Source organism: Canis aureus, chromosome 16 (genome assembly GCF_053574225.1).
Source record: "Canis aureus isolate CA01 chromosome 16, VMU_Caureus_v.1.0, whole genome shotgun sequence".
Lineage (NCBI taxonomy): Eukaryota > Metazoa > Chordata > Mammalia > Carnivora > Canidae > Canis > Canis aureus.
Genome location: NC_135626.1, coordinates 4,935,405 through 4,952,996, shown reverse-complemented (window position 1 = coordinate 4,952,996; position 17,592 = coordinate 4,935,405). Strand labels below are relative to the sequence as shown.

The window sequence follows — 17,592 nt, the reverse complement described above, 5'->3', positions numbered from 1 at the left end:
AATAAATAAATAAAAATCTTTTAAAAAAATGAGTAAGGCTCTTGATGCCCTCTAGACTTTCCACACCTCCCAACATGGAAGAATTGTGAAACTTTCCGCAAGACTGCCTCCCTGGTCTCCCCATTCTCCTGTTGTCAGTTTTTTGGGGTTTGGCACAAGCCCATGAGATGTCCTCTAAAGCCTCTTACAGGCTATCCTATCTCCTCTCCAGCCCACTTTAGAGTACATCATTGTGAGGCCACCAGCCCTTTCGTCTCTTATCTGTGAATAATTTCGTTTGAATTCTGTGAATCTCCACCTGGCCTACCCTTGGGTGGAACCTGGATGGTACTGTCACCCTCATCTAACCTTCTTCCCTACATTCCTAGCACTGGTTGTTTTTTGTGAAAACGGCAGTGAACAGGTTCGGTTTTGCACTGGCCCTGAAGAAATGGGTCAGGAGTTGTGTGGGCAAGAGGGAAGGATGAGAGCTGCTGGAGAACTGAGAATGAATTTTTTTCTTTGTAACATTTTTTATATTAGTAATAAATGCAGTGGAAACCATAAAAGAAAAAAGAAAGAAAAGAAAAAAGATTGGAGTGGGGCAGTGCCTGGCTGGCTCAATTGGTGGAGTGTTTGACTCTTGATCTCGGGGTCAAGAGTCATGAGTCTGAGCCCCATGATGAGTGTAGAGAAGACTTAAAAATAAGATGTTAAAATAAGAAAAGGAGAAAGAGAAAAAAGATGAAAATCACCTCACCAAGGCTGATGGATAGTTTTATTGATAGCAAGCATCCAGGAAGAAACTAAACATTCTGTAAGCAGATGAAGAGGGCAGAAATGCAGACCTGGTCAATTTGTACTCTCAGGACCTACCCCCCAGACTCAAAGACCAAGGGTTCTAAAAACTAGAAAACCTAGGCCAATGACCAGTATGCTGCCCAGCAGGAGTTGATCTGGGGGGCTCTGGAATGTGCTGGCTGGGTCTTTGCCCTCCATCTACTCACCTCCACTTACAGATCACTACCTCTCAGAAAAGAGCTGGAGTGTGTCCAGGGGGAACCCCATATGTCTGTCAATAAACCCTGAAGAACAGATTTCATAGTCAGAGGGAAAGAAATCCAACATGGGAGCACATGGAAAAAAAATGCCAAACTAGAGTCTGAAATGCATGACGAAGGGGCTGAGCCATGAAAATACATGTCCTCAAATGTTCTATTCCAGTATCCAAAAGAAGGGTGAAAACACTTTATCTTTCAATATGGTACAAGAAGACAAGGCTTGATGATGGGAGAGAACTGTCAGAGATGAAAATGACATGAGAATGAGCTAGAGAGAGAGAAGCCTGAGATGAGAAAAGAAGAAAAGGAAACTAAGAAACACAACAGAATAATAATAAAAAAATAATACCAGAGACAGAAAGGACCAAAATGGACACTAGGGGAACTTGCATCACTGATGTGGAGGGCCGATTTGGCAAGGTCGAATGCCAAGGAAAAGGACAAGGGAAGAAGAAATATAAGGGCATGTGGGGGATCTGAGAACAGACAGCCAATCTGGGGCAGGGGTCGTCCTAAGGAGTGTGTGCCAGGGCCCAGGGAGGAGACCTAATTCTAGGTGTATTTGAGATGAATTCGTAAATTAAAACAAAAACAAAAAAAACCTTGCAAAGATCCAGGCAAAAATCAAAAGCAGCGACAACAACAACAAACCCAGAAGAGTGACCCTGACCCACCCGGTGAGTTGTAGGGGCCCCTTTTGCCCTGCTCCAGTGGAACCTAATGCTTCCCCAGATGACTCTAATGATGGATGTGTTACCTGCTTGCCTGCCCAGTTCCCTATGGGAGAGGGTGCTTCTTGAAGGCAGAAGGACTATTTATTCTTTTTTTTTTTTTTTAATTTTTTTTTTATTTATTTATGATAGTCGCACACAGAGAGAGAGAGAGAGAGAGGCAGAGACATAGGCAGAGGGAGAAGCAGGCTCCATGCACCGGGAGCCCGACGTGGGATTCGATCCCGGGTCTCCAGGATCGCGCCCTGGGCCAAAGGCAGGCGCTAAACCACTGCGCCACCCAAGGATCCCTATTTATTCTTGAAATGTGAGTGGACGACTGGTGATTTGTCAATTGATTTGATTTGATTTTTAAGAAGAAAAATATTTTCCCCTAGTAATTATGGTACTTAAGTATAAAGACCCAAAGAGACGACATAGGATTTTGAATGCCGTAAAACTTGGTCAATGCACATTTTCCCCCACAAGTGTATGAGTACATTTCACCACTGCAGACTGAGGGCAGCAGCAGACATCAACTTCTGGATGCACTGTGAACAGAATACACGTGCTCTAGCCACACTTCCTCATCAGCAGCATGTGAAGCCCAGAAATGTCTCCTGCAGACGCCGCCCCAAGGGACAGCTCAGCCCTGGATGCTGCAGGTGAGCTCTGAGGATGAATGCCTCTCTGTGGGCCCGGTGGAGAAGGTATGGTAATCGGCTGTATGGGCAGGGGCATTACTGTCTAGTGTTGGGTACAGGGAAGGGTGCTTCCTGCCAACTCCCTGGGCAACGAGTACCCGGAAAGTAGGAACTTGCATTTGGCCATGGATGGCGGGCTGCCCTGAGTGGAACCAATAATGGTATGAGTGGGTTGGGAGGTTGAGGTACCCCTCAATAAGAAGGTCTATTTGGAGACTGAAAAACCTCATGTCAGCTAAAGAGGAAGAGCATCACCTCAGGGCAATGGTGAAGGAAAATGACTCGGCAAATGTCCTATTTCCTGGGCTGCAGTGGGCACTGCTCTGGGTGAAGAGCTGATCCTCCCCTCTGATCAGTTTCCTGCCAGTGATCTGTTCTGGATCTTGCTTTCAGCAAAGCGCTCTGGTGACCCAGAGTCCATATATCGGACCCTGGGGAGGAGGGGCTCAAATAGGCTCCTACAAGACAAGATAGTTGCCTCAGAGCAGGCGGCAGGAGGGCAGGAGCCTCAGGCAAGCCAGTGCTTGGTAGGACAACCATGGTCATTGAGTTCCTACTGTGTGCCAGGCTCTGGGCTTAGAGCTGCATCTGCATAATCTCTTGGGGTCCTCATTTTACAGAAGAGGAAGTGAGGCTCAAAGAGGCTAAGCTGTTTGTCCAAATCCAAATAGTGAGTGTGTGGCAGAGCTGAGATTTGCACCTCAGGGCTCTGACCCGAGATGTGGCCTTGCCCTTCCTCATCCTGGTCCCATAGGACAGCCCAGGATTACGCAAAGCCTGCAGAGCTGGGGTGGGGGCGCTGCCATTTGCAGGCTAGGCCTGAGCCAGGCCTGGTGCTCTGGGCCTTAGATGCTCCCCTCAGCTCACCAACCAACAGGGCTCCAAGGAAAGCTTCACTACCCCCGTCATCCAGATGGGGACACTGAAACTCAGAAAGGTAGGGTGACTTTCCAAAGGTCTCTTGGTGAGTAGATGGAGAAGCCAAGATTTAAATCCAAGTCTGGCTGGCCCTAGTCTGTGCTCTGTTCAACGTAAGGATTGTGGGGACTGCCTTTTAGTCTCTCGGTTTTGTTTCATGCCAGGAGCTGAGTCCTGAGGTCCTTGCCTGGAAGTCTGAGTCACAGACCCTGACCTCAGAGGGGACAGATGTCCTTCTGAGGAGTGGAAACATTTCTAGGCCAGAACAGGACATAGTTCCAAGTGGATTACCAAGATCTCAGGCAGGAAATCTGATTTATGGCCCACCACACCTCACTCTTACTGGCTCATGGGCCCCAGCTCAGCCATGGCGCTGGACTGAGAACCCCAAAGCCAACACTTCTTCAGCAAGAGGTGCCCACTCCAGGTGTTGGCATCTCCCCTGCCAGGAGCCTTAGGACACAGTCCCTGAGATTTCTCAGCGCTGACCCTTGAAGACGTCAATAAGATACCAGTGTCAACCAGTGGACAGGCTAGGCCTGGCAGGAGAGCAGCAGCTGCTCAGGGGATTAAGCAGTCCTCTGGAGGCCAGCCTGGGAAGCCAGTCCCATTGCTGCCATTTAGTGTGGGAGCTCTGGAGCCAGGCAGTCTCAGGGGATGGCCAGCTCTGCCACCGATTTACTCCCAGTGGTCTCAGAAGGCTCCTCATGTTTCAGCCATGCAGCAGGGGGCAGGTAGTGGCATGCCTCCCTCATGTGGAGGCCAGATGGAAGGAGTGGAAGGGTGCACAGCACTCTGCATAAGGTCACTGTTCAGTAAAGGTCAGGGCGATGGTAATGGCATTAGTAGAGAAAACTGTCTCATGGCAGGCCCAGTCCTCTGAGAAATGAGGACCCAGGTGGCACCACCCACTCCACCCCACTAGCCCCTCCCTCTTCCAGCCCTCCATATCCGGTTACACCCACAGCAGGGGTTGAACAAGGATAGGAATGCCTCAAGAGCCACTCATTCACTTCTCCTGCCTGTTCCCTGGCTTTACTACAGTCAGAGCTAAGGGGGAAGGGGAATTCCAGTAGCCAGAGGAAGTCTCTCAACCCTTCAGAGCAGCACAGAGTGCTGGGAGCCCCAGTGTGAACACCCACTCCACCAGGTGACCCTGGGGAAGCAGTCTCACCCCTGAGGCTTCATCTCATTTGTCCCCACCTCATACGTTCAATCTGAGCACTAAATGAGGTATTATAAGCAAGCCAGCACAATGCCAAGAAGACAGCAGGTTTGTTCATTTGGTCAGTCATTCATTCAGTCAGTCATGCAGTTGTTCATTTAGTGAATAGGTGCTGAAGTCTGAAAGTACAGCAGTGAGAAGAACCAGACATGCTCCCCGCCTGCCCTCATGGGCCTGACGATCAGGCACTGAACAGCTGCCGTGCCTCCCTCTCTTCCATGTCCTCTCTCTCTCTACTCCTTTACTACTTGGGTGGGCATGGAGAGCCCCAGTTGGGTGGTTCTCAGCTGGGGAGTCATAGCTGTACCTAGAGGGCGGTAGCCTCAGAAGGCTGCTTATCTTTGGGGCAACCATAACTTTTTATACACCAAGCCTGTGAGTACTGTACTGCCTCCCACAAAATGCCCTTTATTTCTACCATATGTGTGCTCAAAGAGGTATACTTTTAATACCACATGCACTGTCCCCAGTTGTATGAAGGGACTTGGGGTTTTATAGCTACTGATGAGGAGTTTAGGGCAGTGGCAGGTTATGAGCTTTGCTGTCAGCAATTCTATGGGACTTGGGCAAATTACTTAATTTATCTGAGCCTCAATTTCCATTTTTGCAAGAGGGACATAATTCCAACCTTGCAAGGCTGTTCTGAGGATCAGAGCTATTGTGTGAAAGCCTTTAACACATTATCTGGAACAATAACAATGATAATTGTTACACTAATGACACAGCTAACATCTATTAGCATTTACCATGTGCCAAATGTTGTGCTAAGGGCTTTTCAGGCATTAATTTATTATTTTATTCAGCAAGTTATTTATCGAGATACTAGATGCTAGGGATACTTCAAGGAACACAACCAATACAGCCTCTGCTTCTGTGTGGCTCACTGCCTAGAGGAGGGGTCAGATAGTGAGCAAGTAGCTGTGCAAATAATTATATAATTAAACTAAAACTGTGATGATAGCAACATAGGAGAAGTACACTCCTCCCCGTGAGTAAATGCCATTACATATGTATTCTAAAGGAGAAACTGAGGGTCAGAGAGGTTAGGCAACCTGCTTGAGGTTGTAAACACGGTGAGAGGCAGAGTCGGACCCCAGATCTCATTTAAATAGGGCTGGTTTTGCATAATAGCATTGGCAGTTCCAAATCTTGTACAGAGGGTCCCACATCCTCAGGGCTCCTCCTCCAGTCCAATAGCAGTACCTCAGAGCAAAGGCAGGACCGGAAGTCAGCCTGACAGCAACAGCTTACTGGCCCCCCAGGAGCCACCACCACTACCGGCAGCCCAGCCAGCCTGGCTCTGCCACTGACCAGTTCTGTGGCTCTGGCTACCCTACCGTAAAATGGACAGAGAAGAGTACTTTCTGCAAGGCTGCCTTGAGATCCAGCAGACAAAGTGGCTGTCCTTATGTAGACAACTGAAGTTCACACTGGTCCGCCCTCCAGCAAAGCAGATTTTAGGAATGAAACAGGACCTCCCTGGAGTGTGGAGCCCCACAGCTCACTTCCTCGCTCATTCTCTCTCTCTCTCTCTCTCTCTCTCTCTCTCTCCCTTCCTTTTTAAACTGGGATATAATTGACATAACCATAGCTCTATTTCTTAGCTTGCTTTACTTATTGTTATTGTAACTTCACTCATTCATATATCACCTTCAAAACATTTGCCAACATAGCACCTACATATTTTTATGTAACAGAAAATTTACCATTAATGACATTTAGTACATTCATGATCATGTGCAACCATTACTGCTATCTTTTCACCAACCCAAAAGGCAAACCTGTGCCCACATACTCCGTTTCCCCCTCCTTCCAGCGTCAGCAATCACTAACCTAATTTCTGTCTCTATGGATTTACTGACTCAAGATATTTCATATAATCTGTGGCCTTTTATGACTGACTTCTTGCAAGTAGCATAGTGCATCCAAGGGTCATCCATGTTGCAGCATGTGTCAGCACTTCATTCCTTGTTATAGATTAATAATAGCCTATCTTATGTGTAAATCACTTTTTTGCTTTATCTATTCATCAGCTGGTGCATATTCGGGTCATTTCCATCCTTTTGCTATCTCAGTAGTACCACTATGAACATTCATGTACAAGTCCTTGTGTGTACACCTGTTTTCAATCCTTTGGGGTCTATACCCAGCAGTAGAATTGCTGGGTCACTTTTTTTTTTAACTTAATTTTTAAAAATGAAATTATGGATTTAACGTGCTAATAACATTAGCAGAAATATTTAGTTATTAAAGTAAGAGAGGTTCTTCTCTAGATGCCATCTAAAATCATAAGGACCAGAAGTAATAGGTGTCCACACTCTAGGAAACTGAGAGTCCATGAATTCCTGCATTCGCTGTCCACAGCACTGGGCCACTGTGGGGCAGGGTCCTAGGAACTAAGGCCGAGTTAGATGCTACAGTTACCTAATGGGTCGTAAGCAGTGTTGGAGGGGGCTGGCCATGGCTCAGGGTCAGTCATCAGGGTAAGCTCTCTGTCTACATCATCATGGGAATGTGGGCTACTAAGGACAGGTGGAGCTGGCCTGGAAAGAATGAGGTGGAGGGCCCAGGGCTGCAGCCACCAAAAAGGACAACTTCAGAGTAGAGGCCCTTGAAGGGGTCTGGGGCTAGTCCGAGGCTGTCCCACCCTTCTACTCTCTTGAGGCCAACTCTCCAGGAGGGAGGGCAAGGCAAGAACAAAGGGCCTGGCTTTCAGGATTCCACTCAGACATTCTCCGACAGGGAGTCCTGCCCCCTGCTTGGAGACCTCTCTGCCTTGGTAATTATGGGATGCCCAGAAAGAAGGGGTTGTTTTTTTTTTTTTTTTTTTTTTTTGATGGAGACTCTTTCATCTCTGACCTAAATTATACATCGTGCACTAACGTTTTAACTCTGATGTCTTCTAGAATTCAAATGAGACATAAACATACTCCCAGAAGCACAGAGTCTGCATTCACTACTAGGACCACCTTGACCAAATAAGAAGTGTCACCACATCTATTTATAGTTTAAACATCCTTCCACTGTCTTTCCCTGAAAATCTATTGAGGCAGTTCCCACACAAACAAGGAAAAAGCCGACCCCAACAATCATTCATTCATTCGGGTGGACAGCAGTCAAGTCATGGCCAGCATGGGGACATGGAGAGAAAGTATGAGGGGCTCTCAGCACAGAAACGGAGTGGATAGAGACACGTAAAATTCATTTAAAAAGCCACCATTTAGAATGCATTACATCAATAAGTCGAAAATGAGACCAATGCCGAAAGCCAGCAAGGCTACTCTGAGACGGGAAGGCCCACATGCTGCTGGCAGCAGGGAGAGTTCATACAACCGTTTTTGGAAAGCATCAGGGATTTCAAAGCCAGAAAAATACTGGTGCCCTTTGACTCAGTAATCCCACTCTTAGGAACTTATTCTAAGAAAATAACTAAAAGGAGAGAAAGACTTTGTACACACAAAGGTATTCATGGGAAATCTAGTGGTTAAACACGAACGAGACACAAAAATTGGAAACACTCTACTGTCAGACCATAGAGACATAGCTAAGAAAACTAAAATGAACGGCATGACAAAAATATAGGAGATATTAAGTGCCGGAGTGACAGGATTTTAAATGCTTAAAAAAAGAAAAAGAACCTTCACGGCACTGTTACACGGTTTGCCCACTGTGCAAAGGAATGTATTAGTCGTTAGGTGAGATAAAACTTTCTTCTAATCATTGATATTTACTATCAAACTTAAGTTTGATTCTCACCAAAGTAGCAGCAAATATATTTCAGTCACATACATAAATATAAAGATGCAGCACGCTTCCAAAGAAGAGCAGTTTCCTCCCCAAATACCAGGAAACCTCATGACCCTCCTCTTCCCTGTTACTTAATCTGCTAACCATCATGTGCAGCACATGAAATGCCAGTAGCCCTGCCCTTGGAGAGGGTCCCATGGGCCTCTGACCTTGTCTGACCCACCAGGATGGTTCCCTGGTGCTCCTGGTGCTGCCTGGCTCCTGCTTCCCTCTGGACACGCCCGCCTCTCCCATGACCTCCGGAGCAGCTGCCCCACTGCCTTATACCCACACAGTTAGGGGCGACCACTCAGCCTGGCATTCCAGGCCCTCCGTGGTGTGGTACGTCTCACACACCACTCCAGTGTAGGGTGATATTCAGCAGTGAATGTGCCACTGATAGGATGCTCTATTTCTCCTCTTGGGGTCTGAGGCCAGGGCTTCCCTTAACATGCATGTGGGCTGGGTGTGAGGACAGTGGACTCACAGGTCCCCAGGAACCTCAGGTGCATCCCTGCCCCCTGTGAGGTGAGCAGGCAGGCTTCCAGCGCTCAGCCTTAGGCATTTATAGCCACTGGGCAGGAGAGCCTGCAGCCTTTGCTAGTCCGAAACCGGGCCTGCTCCTGTGACTCACTTCCCAGCACCTGGGCAGAAGGCAGTTTGAGAAAAGGTGTGAGGCCTGTGTTCTCCCAGAGTGTTCTAAACTGAACAGCTAGCATTTACAGTGTTGCAAATCAACAGACCTATGTGAGGCTGGATTTTCACAAACAACTGTAAAAATATTAAGTGTTGGAATGGGCTATTGAATACATACTCCAAAGTGACAAATTCATACCAAAGATGCATTTACATATAAGGCAAAAACACGCAATAAAATTTTATGTTGTAATTTCCTATATTCAAAACACTTAAAATACAGAATATATTTTTAAAAAACTTAAAAAAAACTGTTAGCAAAAGGCTGGCAATTGTCCTTACTTAGGAAAAAATATCCTTCATTCTGAGATTATACCCTCTTACATTGTTGGTGTTAAGATGTTCCTTCCCCTAGGAAACAAAGATGATAGTTTATATTCCCTTTACTTGTCATTAAAAAAAAAAAAAAAAAAAAAAAAAAGGCAGTAGCCTCCCAAGAGTCTCCAAACTTTCTCTCTGAAGTTTCCTTTGCTCATGACATCTGAAGTCTGGGACCCAAAAGCCTGAGGTCACATGTAGTTCTCTGGCAGCGGACTGCAGGCTGGTACTGAGCATGCCAGAGCTGGAAACCCCAAGGGTGGGTTCAAAGCAAGGAAAGTGACATGGCTAGCAGGAAGGTAGTTTTGTGTTGCTGCAGGCTGGAGGATCTTATCTCAAACTAAAAAAATAGCTAAAGGTTGAGTAAGCAGGAATTTCAGCTTGACACAAAAATCAAGCTTGAGTTCATCTCTTTTCTCTTTTTACTGTCAGAGTTTACTGTAGGTCACTCACCTGAACCCCCATCTCGCTCACACCTGAACCTCCAGGCACCTCTGCTTGGCCAGGTGCAGGCTAGCAAACCCTCAGCTCAGGAGGCATCTGCCGAGCCTCAGCAGGGCCCTCAGCCTGTTCCACAGTCTTGCCCCTCCTTGGTCCCACTCCCATTCTCTTCTATGGCTGGTTTTCCTCAACAGCTGCCTACCACTCCCACCCCCAGCTGTCCCTCCCTGCCACCTTGCCTCCTAAACGAATGACCTCAGCTTCCTGCTCTGCCCCCTCATCTATCTGTACCCATCCTCTACCCTGCCTTCCCTCCAGGGCACCACCCTCACCCCCATCTTCTCCAAAATGGACCCCCTGGCTCACCCCATGCTCAGCTGGCCATCTTTAATGTGGCCTATCTCACTACCTTATTTTTTTAAGGTCTAAAAGGACATTTCTGATTAAAAGGAATTTATGTTCATCTTAGAAAACACAGAAAAGCACGAGAAAAGTAACTTCCTGTGGGATTCTGAATTTAGGTGTGTTCTTCACATAAATATACTCATCTATATAAGTTGATCACATGTTGCTGCATGGTTCTGGGGACTGTTCTGCTGGTGGAAGACCCCAGAGGGTTCGTCCATCAGTGGAAGTGGAAAGGTCCCAACACGGGTCAGTACTAAAGCATCATCATAAGTCCTGGACTCCCCAGATGCCTTTTTTTTTTTTTTTTTAAGATTTTATTTACTTATTCATGAGAGACGCAAAGAATGAGAGAGAGAGAGAGAGAGAGAGAGAGAGAGAGAAGCAGAGACATAGACAGAGGGAGAAGCAGGCTCCTCGCAGGGAGCCTGATCCCAGGACCCCGGGATCACGCCCTGAGCTAAAAGCAGATGCTCAACTTCTGAGCCACCCAGGTGCTCCCCCCGCAAGAGCCTTTTGTGAAAGCCCAGAGGTAGGCAGAGACTGCCACAGACCCTGCTGCCTGCGTGGTGTATGTACATTCTGCCCAAGCCCTTCTCGATGGTGCTGGATAGCTCTAGGGTCTGGGACCAGATAGCAGCCCACACACCTATTCCTGTCAGTCAGCCAACCCCTGCCTCGCCACCCTCTGGGGTCCCCCAAAGCCAATTGTCAAGGTGGGAGGAAAAGCAGGAAAAAGAAGAGGATGGGCCTCATGGGGTGGAGAAGAGGGGCTGGCTCCAATGAGAGAGCCCAAGCTCCCAGCACTCCTCCTGCTACAGGCTCACTGCCGTGACAATGGCAACAATAATGATAATAATCATAACAACATAAGAGCTCATCACCTGCCAAGCATTGAGAAAATGATCAACAAGTCTCATCTCTGTTCCCCAAAGTGTGACACACTCTACTGAGAGGATCATGGTGGTTTGGGATGGACACTTGTACCTCTTTTACCATGTATTAGAAAAATTATTGCACAGGGATGCCAGGGACTCTTGGTCTCGACACAGGTCATGATCTCACAGTTGTGAGATGGAGCCTCGTGCGGGGCTCCATGCTCAGTGGGGAGTCTGCTTGAAGATTCTCTCTCCTTCTGCCTCTCCCTGCACTCGCACATGTGCACTCTCTCTCTCAAATAACCTTAAAAAAATAAAAGATTGCACAGCAAACCCTTGATAGCATAATACAAATAAAATATTTAAAGAGAAAAACTAAGAAGGTTAAGGAAGGGTGGCAATGGTCATAAAAGCCTGAAGTCTGGGGAAGCACCGCCATCCTGGACCCTCACTGCAGCTGTCATACACTTGACGAGGCACAGGAAGCTGGAGTGGTGCCCTGGGTAGCCGGGTCACGCTTAGGACCTGTGCCTGTCTGCATCCACAGCCTGGGCCTTCCCCACTCCGCCCCCCCCCCCCACCCCCGAGCCCTGCTGAGAGGCTGAGAAGCAGGCTCTACTTATCCTCCCCTTTGCCTTCACCCTTCACTCTGCTGACCCAAGGGCCTGGGACAGATTCTCTGTGCTCTGGCCTCAAGATGGTTCAGGCCACTGGCTCCCCACAGGTCTCTACCACTACCTCCTGTCCATGTGGGCATCTGTGGCTGGCACAGCTGGGCAAATAGGAGGTTGGGTTAGGAGTGTTTGTATAGCTGCTGAGCAGGCCCTTCCTAGGGAGAAGAGGGGGTGGGGTGGAGGGGTGAGTCTACTATAGCCCTAGCAGTCACAGCTTCCTGGGCATCCCTAGTCAGAGTGACCTGGGATTGGCAGGGTCTGGAAATTTCTTCCTGCCACAGCCCCTGGTAGCTTCCTGGGAACAGGGACATGGGATGGCCTGTTGACCTTTGCCTCCCCAGACCTGTCACATGTCAACACAGGACAGCGTGGCCCACCCTCCTTCCAAACCCTCGTCTAAGGCAGGGAAAGCCCAGACAACAGGCTGTAGGCCCAAGGTCTCTCCAAGAAGGATCATCTTCCATCCCTTATAAGGACAGGCCACTGAGGAGGGGAGCGGATTCAAGGGAGAGACAGAGATCCTGTGGGGTCCTAGGAGACCCAAACTAGGGATCCTTATTTCTTAGCACCCAAGTAGAACTGGGCTGAAACCTACAGCCAATGAAAGTGCTGCCTTCCTTCCCACCAATGCCCATGACCCCAGTGTGTTAATAATAAATACTAGTAAGTGCCACTGGCTGAGCATCTAATAGATGTCAGGCCCTGGGGCTTTACCTGCCTCAGTGAGCTCCGTGCTGTCCTCAGGTAACCTCTGAGGCAGCAAACGTTATTCATGCCCACTTTATAGACAGGGGCACTGAGGCACTGGGGTGCCTGAGTCATATGGTTAGGGAGGGGTGTGTGGTGATGTGGCCCTTGTGGGACACGTGGCTCTGCAGAATGAAAGAGCATGAAGGGCTCTTTCCTTCTGGAAGCTTCTTTGACAAGAGACTACATACAAGACTGTGAGTTTGTCAGACACCTACTCCCTGCACCCAGCACAGCTCTGCTTCTGCCCCTTGCTCTGGCATCATGATTACTGGCACCCATCCTTTCCTCTCAGGACTCCTGGCTCCCTTGGTACAGACAATACAACCACAGACACATCACTGTTCTTCTCTGTGGCTGATTCTTCATCAGTAAAGGGCTGGGGGGAGGGGGCTGGAACTTAGGGCTCTAACACTCAAGAATGTGCTGACTCTGGAGATTGGTATATAACCAAGTAGACGTCTATGGATACAAGCACGCATGTGCTGCTCAGCTGTCTCCACTGGCTGGGCTGGGCCCACTCATCCTGCAGGTCGGGCCTCACACAGCACTGCCTCAGAGGCCTCCTTGCCAGCCACGTCCTCCTCCCCTGTGGCACTCTGTTGTTTTGTAGTTAAAGTCTTGGGGCAGCCCGGGTGGCTCAGCGGTTTAGCACCACCTTCAGCCCGGGGTATGATCCTGGAGACCTGGGGTAGAGTCCCGCATCAGGCTCCCTGTGTGGAGCCTGCTTCTCCCTCTGCCTGTGTCTGTGCCTCTCTGTGTGTGTGAGTATCTCTCATGAATAAGTAAATAAAATCTTAAAAAAAAAAAAAAAAAAGAAGGAGTCTAGTCTTAAGGATGCTGAGTGGCTTCCGTTCTCAGAGGGCTGCATGCTGGTTCCACATCGTATCTCCCTGAACACATAGGGGGGCCCCGTTTACAGATGAGCAATCAAACAACTTGTGCAAGGTCCCCTGGCCAGCGTGCGAGGGGTGGGGCTCCAAGCCTTGTCTGCCCAGCCCCTTAGCCTCCACTTGTTGGTTATTCAACACCTGCCCCAACAAGGTCATGAGGCCCCAGAGTCGGGGCCACATCTGCTTAACTCACAGTATCTGCTACAACACAATCTCTCCGACATATTTCTTAAGTTAAGGAAAAGAAAGACATTTACATCAGAATCCTTTTGGCTCCAAGTGACAGAAACCAGCTCTGAATGGGGGAAAGACTGCAAGAATCCTAGATGGCTCCCAACCAAGCGAGAGGCTGCACCACAAGATCTGGGGGGATGCCAGGACAGCCCCAGGGACAGAGGGGTCCGGGTGGGGCCTGGAGCCGGTGGCCTGCTGCCTGCACAGCTGGCTCTCTACACCCTTGACTGCTGCTTCTCTTGGGGCTCGACTCCCTGCCTCATATTCACTCAGACTCTCCATGTGGTAGAGGCCAGGGCCACTGGCAGCCGTGGGGTCAGGATACGACAGTTCTGTGACCAAGGAAAAGAGAAGCTCTCTTGCTCTGGCTTCAGAAAAACAAAACAAGACAAAATGGGCCAAGACTCCAACTGGCCTAGCATGAGCCTCCAGTCTGGCTGGAGATGAGGTACTGTGACTGGATCTGTGGTCGGGGCGCAGGTGGGAGTCAGCGCTGGATGGACAGAGAGAACAGCCTTATCAAACAGGAAGTTACCTTGCTTATCCAGCTTGTGATTGAAGCTGTTTGTTAAACTCAACTATTACTAGTTACAGTACAGTTAAAAATACAACCCTGCTGTGAACTGAATATTTGTATCCCCCTAAAATTCATGTGTTAAAAATCCAACCCCCAGGCAATGGTATTTATTAGAAGTGAGGAGTGACTTTGAGGGTGATAAGGTCATGAGGGTGGAGTCCTCATGAATGAGATTTGTGCCTCTGTGACAGAGACCCCAGAGAGATCTCTCACCCTTTTCCCCATGTTTGGCCATGGTGAGGAGACAGCCATCCATGAATCGGAAGTTGGACCTCACCAGACAGGCAATCTACCAGTGCCTTGATCTTGGACATCCCAGCCTCCAAAGCTTTGAGAAATAAATGTTTGTTGTTTATAAGCCACCTACTTACGACATTTTATTATAGCAGCCAGTTCTAAGACAAATTGCCTCCCAAGGCTGAGATAAAAACTCCGAGGCCATGGCTCATTCCTGTGAACATCTGTTTCCCCCACATTGTGGAATCTGGAGTCTACAGATCTCAATTTCTGAAGTTCCTGCTTTTTGCCTTCTAGGAGGTTGGCAAGGGGGACAGAAGGTTCATGGCGTGAAAGGTCAATGGTACTATTGACATCTGGCCAGCTCTAGAGAAGACCATGGGTATAGAATAAGGCAACCTGACCCTGACCCTTGACCACAAGGATGAAGGCATCTCACCTCTGATACCTTCCCACAGAAATGATGAAGGTGATAAAGGTGACGGCTTACAGGTGTGTACCCTTCTGGGTGCCACAACTGAGCTCAGCATTCCATCTGCTTCCTCCCCACTATGTCCTGATGACTACCCTGCCGTGGGAGCACTGTTTGGTCACTGTTCCATGGGGAGGACAGTGAGGTTCAGAGAGGCACATGCTTCATATGCAGCGAGCTAGGACACAGACTCCAAATTCTTCTGGATGTCTGGGTCAGGCTTTAATCCCACTGCCATCTGCTGCACAGTGGTGAGGAGGCCTGCAAAGGGGCCAGTGCTTGGTGACATCCAGAGACTGTCCTCATCCTGCTGTCCTCTTTCTCATTCTCCTACTTCACCAAATAGCCTCCACTCACCCCTGGGGCTTCCCTGACTGCCAGTGCCAGCAGGCCTTGTCCACTTGGATGTGCCACTCTGGGCCACAGCCAGTGTGGCTAAGGGTGTGCCTCTGCCCAGTGAGGGGGGCCTTTGGGTGCCTGTGGGAAGCACAGGTGGCCAGACCAGGGACCCCCAAGCTAGGGCCTCTAAATGATCAAGGTCATCACTACTGAGGAATCTGAGGCCACCAAGGATAGAAACACGAAATGCCTTATTCTCTCTGACACACACTCCCTGACATGCTGAACTGACTCCCTTTTCCACTGCGGGCAGCAGGTCCCCAATGAGATCTGGGCCAGATTCTGTAACTTTGCAGTCACTTTCCATTTTTAGCACGGCTGCATTAGAAGATTTCAGACTTGGTTCTGTTTATGGGAAGACTCCATCCAAACAGAATTCAAAGCTCATGGCTGTCCTATTCTCCCCCTCCTCTCCCCAGGGGCTTGGGGGAGGGGGAGGCAGAGTTCTGTTCTTTTCCAAGCCCCCTTCTGTATCTGATGTTCTTCCCCTATCCCTTCCAGACTCTGGCAGTCCTCACAGCCCACCCTCTCCAGGAAGGCGAGATCTGCTCACACTGGGGTCACCTGTCAGGGGTGGCCAACCTGGTCTGGTCTGGTTCACTCTGATGCAGGGGGCCCTGGCCAGCTAGTGCTCTTCATGCAGAGGGAAAGGTGGGTCCCCTAGGGAGGTGTTCAGCTTTATCTTGGCCCCTCTATCACTGAAGAGCAGCCAGGCCTCCTGTCCCTGCCACAGAGGCACATGTCCCAATCCCTTCTCTCAGAAGTCTGTGTCCTACTGCATGGTGGGGTGGCCAACAGGGTAGCACAGCTCCTGCCCCGCTGCCAGCTTCTGTCCCCTTCACATACAGACCCAGGAACATCTGGGGTAGTTTCTGGCATCTCGTGAGGGCCACAGAGAACTGGAACAAAGGGTGAGGCCCAAGTCCTTTCAAAGCCTGAGGACTCTTCAGATCACCCCATTACACATCTCCGCCCAGAAATGGGCAATGTGACCCATACTTTGGGGGTTACATGTCAAATGCCCTCTTCCTTTTCTTCTCCAGAGAGGGAGAGTGGATTGGAAAGGGGTGGCTGGCCTCTGTGCTCTCAGCTCTGGGGAGGGCCCTCTCCCACCCTCCGGGGGGCCTGAGGGTCCTGCAACTTGTCCCATGCCCAGCAACTTGTCCCATGCCCAGCCATGGTCAAAGGCGACCCAATCTTCACAAAGGGACTCTCCGGAGCCTCCTTTCTTGGCTTTGGGGAGGAGCACCTGACACACCTCAAAACAATACCAGCTGCATGTCTAGGATATCCCTCTTGCTCAGAGCACTCAACCACGATCCACAGGAGTGGGTATGGGGCAGAAGCCTGGGCCCTGGAACTGGGGGGCAGGAAGCTATCACCTGGGTTTAGTTCCAGCAATCATTACATACGCTCAGTTGTTCAGAAGCTCTGGGCAGCTACATGTTTGTTAACAATAAACGGGGTAAGGCATTTATTTTCACTTAATGCAAGCAGTATGTTTCATGAAGATAATTTATAATGCAACAGTACAGAAACAAAGATCTGAGTCAGTTCTGGGGGCAAGACTTCACTCCAAGTGACCCTGGGCAAGACTCGACTCTTCCAGGACCCAGTTTCTTCATCCACCCAAGGGAGACTGGAATCATCTAATCCTGTACCCATGGCAAGGACACAATATCCTGAGATAATGAAGAGCTTCATTTGCACCTGGCACACAGTAACCATAAACTTCACAGGAAACATGGTGGCTGTTATTACTTGTAGACGTTTTCAGAACCCAGAGTTAACAAGAGACACAAAAGGGGTCTTGGGTGGGGGAGGATCACAGGCCACTAACCCAGGGTCCCTAAAGCTGCTCCAGCTCTGGCAGAGCAGCCTAGCACAGCTCCAGGCACCCCGAGATCTAGAACACATTTTGTTGTATGGGTGGTATTCTCTTAATTCTAGAAGACTATTAATCTGCTACTTATTAATGAGGTATTCTGAACACAGGTTTAAACTGCATCTGGCCCAGCAACCAAAAGAGACTGTGGGTCTTAAAAAAAAAAAAAAAGGAGGGAGGAGAGACCCCTCTGTGTGTGGAGGGTGCATGGCCTTCTCAGTCCAGCCAGGCAGGAACTGGCAGCTGTCTCCCGGCGCCTGCCCGAGCTGGATGGCGGCCTTGAATACTTTCTTTCTTAAGTGAAGCTCCCCTCTGTGTGTGCTGAATCACAGCATTCACGGGGGGAGTGGGGA

The 17,592-nt window shown here is 49.2% G+C and overlaps 1 protein-coding gene across 12 annotated transcripts in view; it reads right to left on the bottom strand.

Annotated features, from left to right (window-relative positions):
- Positions 1 to 17,592, bottom strand: part of RALGPS1 (Ral GEF with PH domain and SH3 binding motif 1) — a 295,262-nt gene that overhangs the window by 70,294 nt on the left and 207,376 nt on the right. The window lies entirely within an intron of this gene.